General features: G+C 37.1%; 1 protein-coding gene across 22 annotated transcripts in view; it reads left to right on the top strand.

Moving 5' to 3' along the window:
* Positions 1 to 15,115, top strand: part of PEAK1 (pseudopodium enriched atypical kinase 1) — a 303,571-nt gene that overhangs the window by 40,513 nt on the left and 247,943 nt on the right. For 3 of the 22 annotated variants that reach the window (XM_050799932.1, XM_050799944.1, XM_050799940.1), the window contains exon 1: positions 145 to 6,046. The exons of the other annotated variants lie outside the window; for them this stretch is intronic. The gene's annotated coding sequence lies outside the window, so the exon portion shown is untranslated. Of the gene's footprint in view, positions 1 to 144; positions 6,047 to 15,115 lie in introns of those variants that run through there. 22 annotated transcript variants of the gene reach the window in all.

The following is a 15,115-nucleotide window of genomic DNA, read 5'->3' as shown; positions in this document are numbered from 1 at the left end:
ATACCTGATGTAAATGACGAGTTGATGGGTGCTGACGAGTTGATGGGTGCAGCACACCAACATGGCACAAGTATACATATATTAACAAACCTGCACATTGTGCACATGTACCCTAGATATATATACCCTATATATATATAAAGTATATATATAAAACAAAATGGGTGCTAGATTCAACCCAGGTTTATCTGACTCATTCTAAAACTAAGGCTCCTTCCTTCTTCATATATTCTGCCCTAAGCCTGGTCCTTTGGAAATTCTCAATGCTGTTAGTCAGAAGGCAGTTGGTGTTAGAAGACCAAAGGCTCAGGTAGCATCTAAATAAGAGCCTCTCTTAATCACCATGATAAAATGATGTGACTCTTCTTTAGAAATGTGCCTTTCAGACTTCAGGGTTTTCCATGAATTATTTTCATACAGTGTAACTTCCTTTTGTTCATCTTCTCTACAGGATGAGGCAGCCTTGACACCCAGTCCCCAGATAGCCTTCCATGTAACAGTGGCCTTGAAGTATCTGGGCTGGGTTAGAAAAAAGACTCCTTTGCCCTATCTATGTCCTTATCTTTACAGAGTGAAAATTGTAATACACAAAATAATTACAATGAAGTTAACAACTAAAGCATCCCCATACCTCCCTTTATTCCTCAGGTATTTATTTAATATTTAGCTATCTGACATTTTAATCTGAAGTTTAGTCCTTTTATTTTTTGCTGGAAAATTTTAAAATGGCTTTAGAGTGAAACAGCATCATTGAAAATAAAACAATTGTCTTCTATTTGCAAAACTTTTAAGTACATTTGTTTTAACCACCGCTTTTTTTTTTTTATCTTTACTTGAAAATTCTTTAGCAGAAATAATGACACACAAATAGGCTTCTGTCATTGCTCAACTTCCTTATGACAGTGTTACACTTATTGCTGAGTAATAGTAATTAGGGTGGTTTTGGGTATAGGCATTTTACATTTTGAATCTAAGAAGATTTTAGGTTCACCTGAGTTGCTGAATCAACTCAGTATTTCAGGAGGGTATCTTATACATGGGTTCCAAGTAGTGTAAATATTAAAAAGTTAATTGCATATGCTCTGAGAAATTCTGTAAGCACTCTTTCACCTTTATTTCATAGATGAACAGTGAAGACAGTGGTGAGGGAATTTTATGAAGTTTATTTGTAAAAAGTCCTGGGCTGGCATTTTCCTTAGAGCCAGATGATCTGTCACAACTACTATACTCTGTTGACATAGAGCAAAAGCAGCCATAGGCAACTTGTAACCGAATGGGTGTGACTATTTAAATAAAACTTTATTTAGGCAGGCTTAGTTTGAGAATCCTAAATGGATCCGGTGGAGGGCCCAGGGAAGGCAGTTGGCACACATGTTGTTGAAAACAGTTGTTTAAGCTTCTGGCAAATTTGAATACTAACTTATAAAGGAGTCAATAGGGTTTATATGAAGATAAAAGCAGTGGTTTGAAATATCACAACACTAAGGACCACTCTCACAAGGAGTTATGTTTCCAAAATGGCATAATTTTGCTCTTAATGTATGCTTAATAGAGTAATGCATAATGTATTATTAATTTGGAATCTATTATTTGTCCAGCTACACGTGCAGATTTTCAATTTTCTTGTACATTTAAAAATGATAAATGGAAAGTGCAATACCATTCAAGGGAGGAACTACTCAATACTTAGGTAGTTATTTGCCAGATCACATTTTGGGTTGTTTCTGTTTTTAACTGACATACTGACTTAAGTTTGCCAAAACCTGATTGCATTTGGAAGGAAAATGGCATTGTTGCTGTTTTCTCTGCATGAGAACATCTAAAACAGGTGGCTGGCAGCAGGGAAGGAGTAAAGGTAAAGGACAAAAATATAATAGTTTGTGAGCTTGTTTTTTTTTTTTTTTTTTTGCACTAAATTTCAGATCTAGCTAGGTTATGTTTTGTTTCACTCTGATCTTTAGAATACCTAATTTATTTTCTACATTCCATACCCTCCCTCAAGTAAATAAGGGAAACCCCACTATATTACAATTGGTATTGAATTCACTAACATTTTTATTATTGAGGTATAATTGTAAATTATTTTGTTAGAGTTTAATCTTTTGATTCAAGTTGACTGGTGTTTTTATTTGCAATCTATATTTTACAGTGTTTAATTCTAAGTATGTTTCCATGAACAGGTAGTTTGATTTTTAAAGCTAGAGAGAGTAATTGAGTTAAGGTGCACCAGGTAGCTTAGAAAACATTTTATAATAGTGACTTTATAAATGCTACATCTTGGAGATTAAGAAATAGAAAAAGTTAGATTGACCAAAGTCATTCTAAAAAGCAAAGCAAGACCCCCATGAGTATTTTATGTTAGATCACATTTCTGTGCTTTTATTGGAACCATTGATATGGTCGAATTCCTAAATCTAGTACGTATTATTATAAAAATGATATTGTATATGGGGGTGATGCCAGTTTGAGGCTTGGGTAGTGTTTTTGCTCAAAGCTTTCTTTTCGTTTTTCACACTGATAGCATAAGGATGTCATGCAGTCCTCAATCTGAATCCTTAGTAGGAAGATCTTGAACAGAGTTCTGACAAGTAGGGTTATCACATTTTTATGTATCCTTCAACAATTATCCTACCTAAAAAGATCAAAGGAAGATGGAGTCAGATGTTGCAAGTTTTAACTCTGATGTTTCTTCTCAAGGCAGATTTCCTATTGCAGTGTGGATATTATTCTCTATTTAAAACAATAGTATAAACTGGCTGGGCACGGTAGCTCATGTCTGTAATCCCAGCACTTTGGGAGGTTGAGGTGGGTGGATCACCTGAGGTCAGGAGTTTGAGACCAGCCTAACCAATATGGTGAAACCCCATCTCTACTAAAAATACAAAAATTAGCTGGGCGTGGTGGCGGGAGCCTGTATACCCAGCTACTCGGGAGGTTAAGAGAGGGGACTTGCTTGAACCCGGGCAGCAGAGGTTGCAGTGAGTTGAGCTCATGCCACTTGCACTGCAGCCTGGGCAACAGAGCAAGACTTCGTGTCAGAAAAAAAAAAGGTGATACAAACTGATTTCATATTTCAACATTTTGATCATTCAGAAGCTGATGTATTAATACATTTTCAAATGTATTAGATCATAAACATGTTAAGAAAAGTTATTTTTTTCCTTTGTTTTACTAGTAGTCTGAATGTTCATAAAAGTTCATTTTTAGGTCAGATTGATTCATTGAGCCCTGTATGAAAAAACTTCCTTGTGTATTTAATTTCGTTTGGATTCCCCTTTAAGAAGCTTTAGCCATTTTCCAAATGTGCATAAAACTGTCAAGTTAATAGGAATAATACAGAGGATTCTTAGACAAAATAGAAGAAAAAGAAGAGAAAGAAAAATGACTCTGCTCTAGGAGGAGCACAGAACTGGGAACTAATGACCATTTTAGTACCTATAATGTGGCAGGCATTCCCTAGTTTTGGAATTGACAGTACCCTGTAAGAAGTTTGATAGAGGTGTGTATGAAGGAGGGAGCCTAATGCAGATTTGGTGTGGGTTAGGGAGGGGTGTATTGAAGGGCCCAAGAGGAAGGATGTCAGGAAATATTTCTAAGACAAGAACTTGAGCCTCACATAGCCACACAGACAAGGCAAAAGAGTGTTAGACAAGGTGAAAGAATGAGCCAGCGTACGGAAGTATTAGACAACATTAAACACTGGGGATCTATAGACATTCAGTAGAAATGATTGGTGAATGAGGAAATGGAAAGTAGTATGGTGAAGGATTGGATTGGAAAGGATTGTTGGATGTCAAATATTATGGGCCTTATGTTACCAGGCTATCAAGTCAGAACTTTGCCCTGATGATGGCAAGGAATCCCTGAAGGAAGCTATTTGATTTATTATCTGTTTCTATTAACCACTCTTGTCCCCACTAAAGTTAAAGATAGAGATAGAGATAGATAGAGAGTGGGGAGGGAGGGTATGAGAGAATGAGAGTGAGAGAAAGAGAGAGAGAGAGAGACATGGATGGAGTCTAGCTTGAAACTTTTCTGTGATTTTTAATTTTACAAGAATTTTTGTTTTTTGGTGTATTGTATCCAAAGGCAGAGAAAATGTGAAGGTTATCTTAAAACCCTGACATTAGATTTTTAAAAACTTAACTCTGGTGGTATTCCAAATTTTGGCAAAGCATCTAATTTCTTTTAGTCCCACTTCCAGGTCAGATACAATTAGATTCTTAGATTCTTGTTTTTGCTGTATCCCTTTTCATCCGGGTGGCTTTTGGGGGATATTATGGTGTGCTTTGGGGTTGGGGTAGAGGTGAGGGTGCCTGGAGAAGGCAAGCAGGCAAGCTGATTGCCATCAAAGCAGCAATAATGGCTAAATGAGTACTTCTGAAATTGCTCCTTCTCGGGTGTTTTTGGAGAAAATGTCGGGAGAGTAGAGTGTTGTAATTGAAAAGGATGATTTTCTGGTGGTTGAATTTCAACACTCTGTAACCCGGATGGATAAAAATGACTCTGTACCTTACAAGTGAACCCTTTCAGTTTACTCGATGAATTGAATTTGTAATAGGAAAGATAAAGTTTGCTGGTAATGTCAGATTCAGTACTTCTTTACTGTTCTTAGAGCCGTTGTTTTATTCTTTTAAAGAAAAAAAATTTTTTTTTAAGAGACAGGGTCTCACTATGTTGCCCAAACTGAAGTGCAGTGGCTATTCACAGGCCCCATCATAGTACACTGCAGCCATTAACTACTAGCCTCAAGCAGTGCTTTTGCCTCAGTCTCCCATGTAGCTTGAACTACAAGTACACATCACTGCATCTGGCCATTGCCATATTCTTTAAGGATCAATTACGTCATGCGGAGTTGGTTTCCTTGCTTCCATTGTCTCTCAACTGTAGTCCTAGATTAGCTTGTCAGGTTATTAATCTTAAAACATGATTTTTAACATGTTACTCCATTATTTAAAACTCCATAATAGCATTTTGCTGTTTGGGTTCCACAAAGCCTCTGAGATATTCTCTGTGAAAAGGGAGAGCAGGGTTTGGGAAGTGCTGGGGAGCCAAGGCTGACCTAATAAGGCAAATCATATTATTAGCTCATATTGTCTAAATAAAACTTATTTTACCTGGCTGTTATACTTCACTCTGAAATTACCTGAGGAATAAGTCCCTCCTAAAAGATTGTATATTAAATGTAGATGGTTTTGGGTTGGTGAAAGTGGCATACCAGGGTTTCCAGCAACACTTATTTATCTGCCATTTGGGAGAGAGAGGGATGCTTGTCAAGCAAATAGTTCTTGCATAATAACTGATTTTTGGCCAGTCATGGTGGCTCACTTCTGTAGTCCTTGCAATTTGGGAGGCTAAGGTGGGTGGATCACTTGAGCCCAGGAATTTGAAACCAGCTTGGGCAATGTAGTGAAATCCCATCTCTACAAAAAGTACAAAAAATAACCGGGCATAGTGGTGCTTGCCTGTGGTCCCAGCTGCTTGGGAGACTGAGGTGGAGGATCACTTGAGCCTGGGAGGTCGAGGCTCCAGTGAGCTGTGATCATGCCACTGCATTCCAGACTGGGTAGCAGAGTAAGAACCTGTCTCAAGAAACTCAAAAAACTGATTTTCTCATATCTCTTTGACAGTGGACCATGCACATAATAAGCAGAAAAAGGAATAAAAAGGGATCTTGCCTTTAAAGATCAGTTATGTCCAGCCTCCCAAAACTGCACTGGTCAGTACCACCAGAGTACTCAGAGAGTTGCTGTTTTTGCTGAAATGGTGATTATCATTATCTGGCAGATTTTCAGGTACACCAATGGCATGACCTAACCATCAGCCTGTATTATTACATAACCAGCCTGTATTATTGCTTACCAGGGCAGGTCATGCCATTGACCGATTCTAGCTCCCAGGCCAGTATTAATTTGCTATTGGTGGAAGAAAAGGAATGAAAATATTCTTGAAAGTCAGTATGTCAAAGAATATAACCCAGACCAGTGGAGCCAAACAACAACAACAACAACAAGACGAAACATAGCTGAGTTTACTTATTTGCCAGGTAAGGAAATATAGTAAGGATTTTACATTTGCCAGGGAAGGAAATATAGTAAGGAAATTTACTGAGTAATTGTTGAGGAAGAAAAGTCTGGATTTTAGTACTAGAAAAGAGCAGGGGTTAGCATAGGGTTGGGGTGGTTATCCAAATTAATGATTGAAAACCAGCATTTTGGATAGGATGGCATGAGTTCATAGATCTGTATATGATTGGGTAAAATAAGTCCCATTCTAGTGAAACAGCATTTAGTCTTGGTATCTTGTAGGCAAGTCCTGCTGTAAATGGAAGTTTCCTGTTACAAGAGTTTCTGGCTCCTTTTCTAAAGCTAATTAGGTCTCTTATGAAGGTCCTGGACCTAACCAATCCTCTTAAGGGTCCCTGTTGGTGCGGTCTAATGTTGGATGGGCCCTTGGGTTGGCAGTGAACAGTTCTTACTCTAGATATACACTCCTAGAATACTTGCGGCAAACCCCTGAATCTGTATATATTGAGTGTTGGGAACCCTAGCCTAATATGTCCAGCTAGAAAATGGCTTTCCTCCATGTATACCATTCTTGCCAGATTCTTCCCAGAGGGTATAGAATTGTAAGTATGAGGGTGTTTGATAAGTGTTATTTTTGTTACATTGTATTCAACTTAGGATTTGTATATATTTCTAGATAGTTTCTTTATAAAGACTTAGTCTCATTTTATTCTTCAATGAGCTCTTCAAAAGTGACTCACATTCTCTTAAGACTTTTTAATTCCATAGAGAATGCTAATTCAGGTTCCTCTTAGAAGGGCTGCTAGATAATTTTGCTCCTTATGGGAAGGTCTTACTGTGGAAATCCCCAGATTTTTGAGTTTCTGTTTGAAATATATGGTATTCAACTACTTTTATGTCGTTGGAGAAAATGTATAACCTCAGATTTTCAGCACTATTTGTAGGTTGCCTTTTTCTTCTTTCTTGTTACCTAAGTGAACACATTTATTACCAATATAACTTGTAATCCCACTGGAGAGGATTGCAGTGCTTTTAGGCAATCTCATTTCAGCAGATAGAGCTCTTTAAAAACAAACCAGTTAAAGAGAGTCTCAGCTGAACTACAGTTGTTTCTTTTGACCAAGGAAATATGGAGGTGGTGAGCAAAATCCTCGGACTTACACAGACCATCTCAACAAACATGTTTGTGCTTGGCTAAGGACATGCTGATTAAGTCTTTTCTATAAATGATATATGAATGAATCCAACACAATTCTTGGTAGCAGAGATTGAGGGCCTTTTTGTAGTTTGACTCAGATTTCGTCTTCAGAATTATTTAATAACACTTCACATGTATTGTGATTTATTTGCTTTCCAGTTGAGTTTTTGACATGTCTATTTTCTGAAGCCAAAGAGAATTGACAATGTGATTTTTAAAAGGATTTATTTCAGCATATGAGTATGCAATGGTATTGACCTTCCAAAAGCCACTAAGACATAAAATGTTATAAAGTTTTAGTATACAGTAGGGTTAAAAATGTGTTAGTATGTCCGCAAAGGGAAATATTTTATTTTCCAATACCTTTAAAATGTAACAAATAACAAACTCTAATTAAATATAATTTGTAATATGTAAATAATACCTTGAAATAGCAAGATTCCTGGCAGTTAAACTATTGAATTCCGTACTCTATAAGAAGCAAGAACTTTTGAGGATCATTTCATTTAGCTTTTGCTTATGACTTCCACTGTCCATATATGTCAAAGAGAGGGAGATGATCTTTCAATAGTTTACTAAAGAAATGAGATGCTTCATAAAATTGTTATGTGGTTGGCTTTTTACAGGGAAAATAAGAATTACAAAATGCTTACTTGCTTTATTTTTATGGGGGATATATATATATAAAATATTGCTATACAGAGTCAGTAAAGTCCTTAGAAACTTACAGTTTTAGCAAATGTGATAGGCATAGTTTTCTTTTTAAACTTATGTGTAAAATAGTAGCATATTCAAATGATAGGCTAGTTGTTTGGTATGAAGAGGAGAGATCACTCTTGGTCTCACCTTGCCCAGTCTCATAGGCATTGTTGCACTAGAAGAAAATACACCACATGGGATTTTCACATGTCCAAGCTCAGTAAGTTTTATTAGGTGAAGTAAAGGAGTTGGGCTCTAAGGTGATTTTTGAATCAGCAGGTGATACAGTAGATGAGATTCGGGAAGTTATTCCAGGCACTAACCAGGTAAGAGTTGTAAATACAGTTATGCACGGAATGACAAAGTTTTGGTCAACGAGGACCACTTAAGAGTGTAACATTGTTGGCCTGGCATGGTGGCTCACGTCTGTAATCCCAGCACTTTGGGAGGCCAAGGTAGGTGAATCATCTGAGGTCAAGAGTTTGAGACCAGCTTGGCCAACATGGTAAAACCCCATCTCTACTAAAAATACAAAAATTAGCCAGGTGTGGTGGCGCACACCTGTATTCCCAGGTACTCAGGAGGCTGAGGCAGGAGAATCACTTGAACCCGGGAGGTGGAGGTTGCAGTGAGCTGGAGGTTGCAGTGAGCTGAGATTGTGTAATTGTACTCCATCCTGGGCAACAGACTGAGACTCCATCTCAAAAAAAAAAAAAGAGTATATATAACATTGTATTTTTCCTATACCTTGTCTATGTTTATTTGTAATTGTGCTTTATTTTATTTTTTGAGACAGAGTCTCACTCTGTTGCCCAGGCTGGAATACAGTGGCTCAATCACTGCCCACTGCAGACTCCACCTTTCTGGCTTAACCAATCCTCCCACCTCAGCCTCGTGAGTAGCTGGGGTCACAGGCATGTGCTACCATGCCCAGCTAATTTTTAAAACATTTTGTGGAGATGGGGTCTCCTTACGTTGCCTAGGTTGATCTCAAACGGGACTCAAGTGATCCTCTCACCTTGGTCTCCCAAAGTGTTGGGATTACAGGCATGAGCCACTGCCCCCAGCCCCTTATCTGTGTTTAGATACACCAATACCATTGTTATTGCCTACAGTATTCAACACAGTAACGTACTGTAAAGGTTTGTAGCCTAGGAGCCGTAGGCTATATCATATATCTGATATACATCTGATATATGATATATATGATATATGATATATCAGATATACGATGTTTGCACAATGATCACCTAATGATGAATTTCTCAGAATGTATCCCCATTGGTAAGAGATGTGTAACTGTAATACAGCTTTTGTTAAAGCCATGGTTTCTTTCAAATAAAAAAGTAGAAAATAGCTTACATAAAAAAGCCTTAAAAATTATTTTCACATGGAACAATCTTTGTGAAGTGTGCCTGTGTTTTTAAAATGAGAATTATATTTGCACTATAAGATATCCTTATTGTGTCAGAGTTTCTGTATATCATAAACCATTCTTTACATTTTTCATTATGCTGATTAAATAATAAATAATATTCAATTTAGAAAACCAGAAAGTTATATCTTCAAAATATGCTATGGAATGTAGAGGGATTGAAAATGTTTCCAGAAAGAGGCTGTTCAGGAGAAGGAAGTATATTACTTTGGATGTTAGACCTTCTCTTAGGAGAGAGGTGATATTTCCTTAGCCTCAATATGAGGAGGAGAGTTCTGCCAGAGTAGGTATATTCTGAAGGACTGTTTTTAGTAAAGAACCTCAAGAGCAGGTACTTCCCCCCTCCCCTAACCAGCTTTCTGGGAAATATAGAGCAGGTGGTATTTATGTGAGAAGGAACTTGGAGAAAGGTCAACTCTTCCCTTAATTTTCCTTGCTTTCCCCATATTCACTTTTTAATCTTCATTTAGCCAAGTCATTAACTTGTTTGTTAAATGTTTGTTGTGTGCCTTTGTTAGGTATGTGGTAATTTTTTAATTCATGCTCATTTATTCAGAAGAGTTTCAAGTTGCCTGGTTTTTTTAAGTGAACTGTGTATTTTCTTTTTTGTTATATGTGTTCACAAAAGTTGGAGAAAGGTTTTTTTCCCCAATACATTCTATTAATCAAACTCATTTATTTTTATTATTACATTTGTTTTTAACTTATATCGGTCCTGATTGAATCCTTTTACTTGTGTATCTAAGTGCTTAATAATTTTTGATCATTTGGATCAAAGTGAGTTTAATGAAAATAGAATTTTGTGATAGCCCTTAAGCCAACTGGCCACATCCTTGATTTCCCAAATCAAGGTCAGAAGTGTAATTACTAAATTATATTGTTTTCTTTAGATATTCAGATAGGAATAGTAGGAATATTCATTGGAATAGTAGATTGAAGCCTTAACTTCATCCGTCTAGAACAACTAATACACTGTGGAACTTCAGTGCTACATTGGCTTACTTTAACTACATTTTGAGGCCATCTGGTCAGTTAGTGGGGTGTAGTGGCCAGCGCAGAGGCTGTTGGGTAGTCAACTGTGGGTTTGAATCTTTGCCACTTACTAACTGACTGTGGCGAGATTATTTTTAATATCAATTCATCATCAGTAAGGTAGGGATGATAGTATCTGCCAAGTTACATGGTTGTGAAAATTAACAATTTAGTTAAAGCACCTTGCATTCTGCCTGGGATAGTATATAGGTGTTCAATAAATGGTAGAGACTGTTAACTATTACTTACATTTTCTTTGTATATATTTTCTGCTTAAATTCATGTTAGTACTAATAACCAAGATAATTTACATGAGTGTTTTAATTTAAGATTAGTGAGACTTTAAAAGCTTTTCTTAAAGTTGAAATACATCATGGTCTTTAATGTTTCTCTTCTTTTCTAAGTTTTTACTTTAATATAAATACCAAAAAATCAGAATGATTTTTCTTATTTTGTCCTTAGTAAACACATTATGCTTCCTGTTTGAGATTTTGTTACCTTGTGGAATTTTTCATTAATATAGTATATAGCACAGCAGGGTTTTGTTTTTGTTTTAAACTAAAGATTGATCTTAATGAGATAGTGTTGAAATTAGGTAAGCTTCTCTTGCTACTATTTATCTCTTCCATCTTTATTTTTAACATTTTAATCATATGGCTCTCTGAAACTCCCTACAGCATGAATGAAAGACAATTTTTCTACCAGAAAGGAAGTAGCCTAAAAAGATTGTTATATCACCATTTATAAGTTCAAAATTCTTATTACTGAAGCTATATATTCATCCTTCAGCTACACGCTTGCTACCTTATGGATGTTTTAAAGACTGTCACCACCTTAGCAATATTCTGAGTAACTCGATTTTAATGTGATATATATTTTGTTGATGACTTTCAAAATAATTATACATTATTGAACATTTAATTATTAAATTACAAAGATAACTTAAACTCTGATTTTATATTCTAGGTACATTTCTGTGATTAGAAAATTCTCTCATGGTATTCTATTTATAATTAATATACCAAGTCAAACTAATTAGAAGTATCTGAAGCCCCTAGCAAAATTTGTAATTAGACATGCCATTTATAATTAACTGACTCTTCTCATTCTTGCCTTTTCCTCTCTATTTGAATTAATCACTGTGCTCTTCCTTTAGTGATACTTGTGTTCCTATCCAAGACACTGATTAGAGTTTAGTGATCAGTGTTTGTGATATGTTATGGAGACTTATTTTATAGAAACCTTGCTTTTAAACTTTAAAAACATTAAAATACTTGAATTATATTCTCTATAAAGTATCACATTGAAGATTTTTTTTTGCACATTATCAAGATAAGTATTTATTTTATCAGATGCTGAAGGCAAACAGAGAATAGACAGACTTGACCATTTTTCCTCTCTAGTACTTTAGTATCTGGATTTTTCTTGCCAGTCTGATCACTGATCACTGTCTGCATAGTTTTGACAGCATGCCCATTGACCCTGGGCCATTGATAGACCTGGTATGTCTTCATTTATTATTTTGCTAAAGAATTAAAAGTCTGATAAGCTAGGCAGTGTCCTGTGCTTTGGCTATGAAGAGGCAGGAGTGGTATTTAAAGTGTTTATGAGTAAGTACAAAATAGGCACCAACCAGTTAAGATGGCTGTAGCGCTGGATCAGGGTCTTGAAGAACCCCTTCATCCTTTATGCTGTGTCAGGCTTTCTTGTTTTACCCACTGGGTTGTAGTGATGGTAGGGAGACTGGACCATCAGTAGGCACCTTAGGACTGGTGGAGTTTGAGGCAGTGACTTTACCAGACTATGTTACAGAAGTATTTCAGTACTGAAGTACAACCCTTCAGGCTCTGTTGGTGTGTACCAGCTCAATATTAGCTCTGCCAAGAGGTGTTCAGTCATTGTCCTTAGAGAGCTTACTGTTCTCTAACTGTAAGAGACAGTTATAGTTTGAGAGGTACTTATGTAAGTATATAAAACATGCATAGGGGAAGATTGCAGCATCTTTTTTGGGAAAACCAGGGAAGACTTCCATAATGAGTAGAAACTTGCCAGGCAGGTTTAAGGAGGAGATTCTAAACAAGCAAAGGGGAAAATAGCAATTTCAAAGGCTTAGGGGCATAAGAGAGCATAGTGGATTCAGAGATCAACAGTTAGGAGCAGGAGAAGATGAAATTTTTCTCTGACACTTGCTTTATAAATTGGATAAATACATTTTAAGATCATATTTATAGTTTTGAAATAGCTCCATTTTTGATAGATGTATTAGTTCATTCTTGCACTGCTATAAAGAAATACCTGGACTGGGTAATTTATAAAGAAAAGAGGTTTAATTGGCTCATGGTTCCCCAGGTTGTATAGGAAGCATAATGCTGGCCATCTGCTAGGGTTCTGGGGAGGCCTCAGGAAACTTACAATCATGGCGGAAGGCCAAAGGAAGCAGGCATAAAGAGAGAGAGAGAGGAGGAAGGTGCTACACACTTTTAAACAACCAGATCTTATGATAACTCTATCATGAGAACAGTACTAGGGGGATGGTGCTAAACCATTAGAAACTGCCCCCATGATCCAGTCACCTCCCACCAGGCCCCACCTCCAACACTGGGGATTACAATCTGACATGAGATGTGGGCGGGAACACAGATCCAAACCATATCGGTCGAGAACTGCTAGCCTGTCTGATATTTAGGTTCTTCAACTATATCTAAACTATTTTAGGTACAGGGAAAGGGAGAATAGGAATTTGTTATAGTTCAGGGCTAATACTAAACATTCATAGAGCAAGAGTGCGATTAAACCCTCGCTTCTGATTCATTGAGAGGCTTCTAATGAACAAACACAGATTCAGACAGATTGAGGATGGTAGTCTTTTAAATGAGATAAAACCGTTGCCCATGAAGCTTTTTGGCTGACATCATGAAACTAATTTTGCTTAATGGCTATGGAGGCCTACAAATTCAAATGTGCAGAAAAAGCAGTAAATTGCTGGCCTGTCAGATTCTTGTTGCCTGTCATCTTTTATCTGAATGGCAACTTTTGTATCCAGATTGGTAGGAGCAAGTATGTGGACCCCGTTAAGGTTATATTTGTACATGCATGAATAATTCAATTCAGAGCCTACTAAATACAGCAAATCGACAACAGTGGAGCAATCCATCTTCTTATACTTGTATAATTAGGGAGCACATTTATTGGATATCTCTTCTCGTATCAGAGAACTCTTGAAATAGGTCAGGCTTTCATAGTAGCGTAAGTTCTGCTTTTATTGCCAGAGTTGATGCCTTATACCTTTGAAATATAGTGAAGTCATGGAGAGCAGAGAAAACATTTTCTCTATGACTGTTCAACTCAATGAGTGATTTTAAAGCACCCATTATGTGCTAGGAATTATGTGAAATACAAAGATGAATAAGTGGCAGTTTTCTGTTTTGTTTTTATTTTTATTTATTTTTTTGGAACAGAGTCTCACTCTGTCTCCCGAGCTGGAGTGCAGTGGCACGATCTCAGGTCACTGCAACCTCCACCTCCTGCAAGCGATTCTCCTGTCTCAGCCTCCCGAGTGGCTGGAATTACAGGTGTGTGCCTCTGTGGCTGGCCAACTTTTGTATTTTTAGTAGAGACGGCATTTCACCATGTTGGCCAGGCTGATCTTGAACTCTGGACCTCAAGTGATCTGCCTGCCTTGGCCTCCCAAAGTGCTAGGATTGCAGGCATGAGCCACTGTGCCGGGCTTCTGTTAATCAAATTATATGATTTCCTCCATCAAGCTGTATTTAGAAAAAAATGTCATGATGATGGTGGTGGTGGTGGTGGTATGTGTGTAGTGTTACAACAAAGGCTACAATAAAGGTCTGAGTTACATGTGAATAGATTATTTGCTTCAAAGATGGTTTTGAAATAATTGTTTTAAGTTTTTTGATGGCTTCACTTTTACAACACTTTCAATTAATGTTCCTTATCTTCTCTCTACTTTCTGTTATATTGCATAATTGAAGGAATATTTTCAGTGAAATATATATTATGTTTCAATATTATTAATTCAACAGGTATTTAGGTAGCATCTACTAGGCCCTAGGTTTGGAGTGAACCAGAATGTGAAAGGTTGCTATTCATAGAATAAAATTACTTAGTAGAAAGGAAACCAAAATAATGAATTTTTTACTTTCAGCCCTTTTAGTTTGATTAATGATATGAAAATAACATAATTCAGCCTTAAAGTCACAGAATTTATGTTTGATTTTGTAAATGTGTTGGATTTTTTTTCCTTTTTTTCTTTTTTTTTGAGACAGAGTCTTGCACTGTTGCCAGGCTGGAGTGCAGTGGCGCGATCTCAGCTCACTGCAACCTCCACCTCCCGGGTTCAAGCAATTCCCCTACCTCAGCCTCCTAAGTAGCTGGGACTACAGGCGTGGGCCACCACGCCTGACTAATTTTTTGTATTTTAGCAGAGATGGGGTTTCACCATGTTGGCCAGGATGGTCTCCATCTCCTGACCTTGTTAACCGCCCGCCTCAGCCTCCCAAAGTGCTGAGATTACAGGCATGAGTCACCATGCCTGGCCCGATGTGTTGGATTTTTATGTTCACAAAATTTATCTGAAGACATATGCAGAAGTAGACTGTCTACATTGAATTTTGGTTACCTGATTAGCATATTAAATCTGTGGTTTTTGGTAACATTCAAAATTAGGGGTGGGCATGGGACTTTAGAAATTGAGGGCATTCTCTG

The sequence above is a fragment of the Macaca thibetana genome, chromosome 7 (assembly GCF_024542745.1).
Source record: "Macaca thibetana thibetana isolate TM-01 chromosome 7, ASM2454274v1, whole genome shotgun sequence".
NCBI classification, from domain to species: Eukaryota; Metazoa; Chordata; class Mammalia; order Primates; family Cercopithecidae; genus Macaca; species Macaca thibetana.
This window is presented reverse-complemented; position numbering and strand designations above follow the sequence as displayed.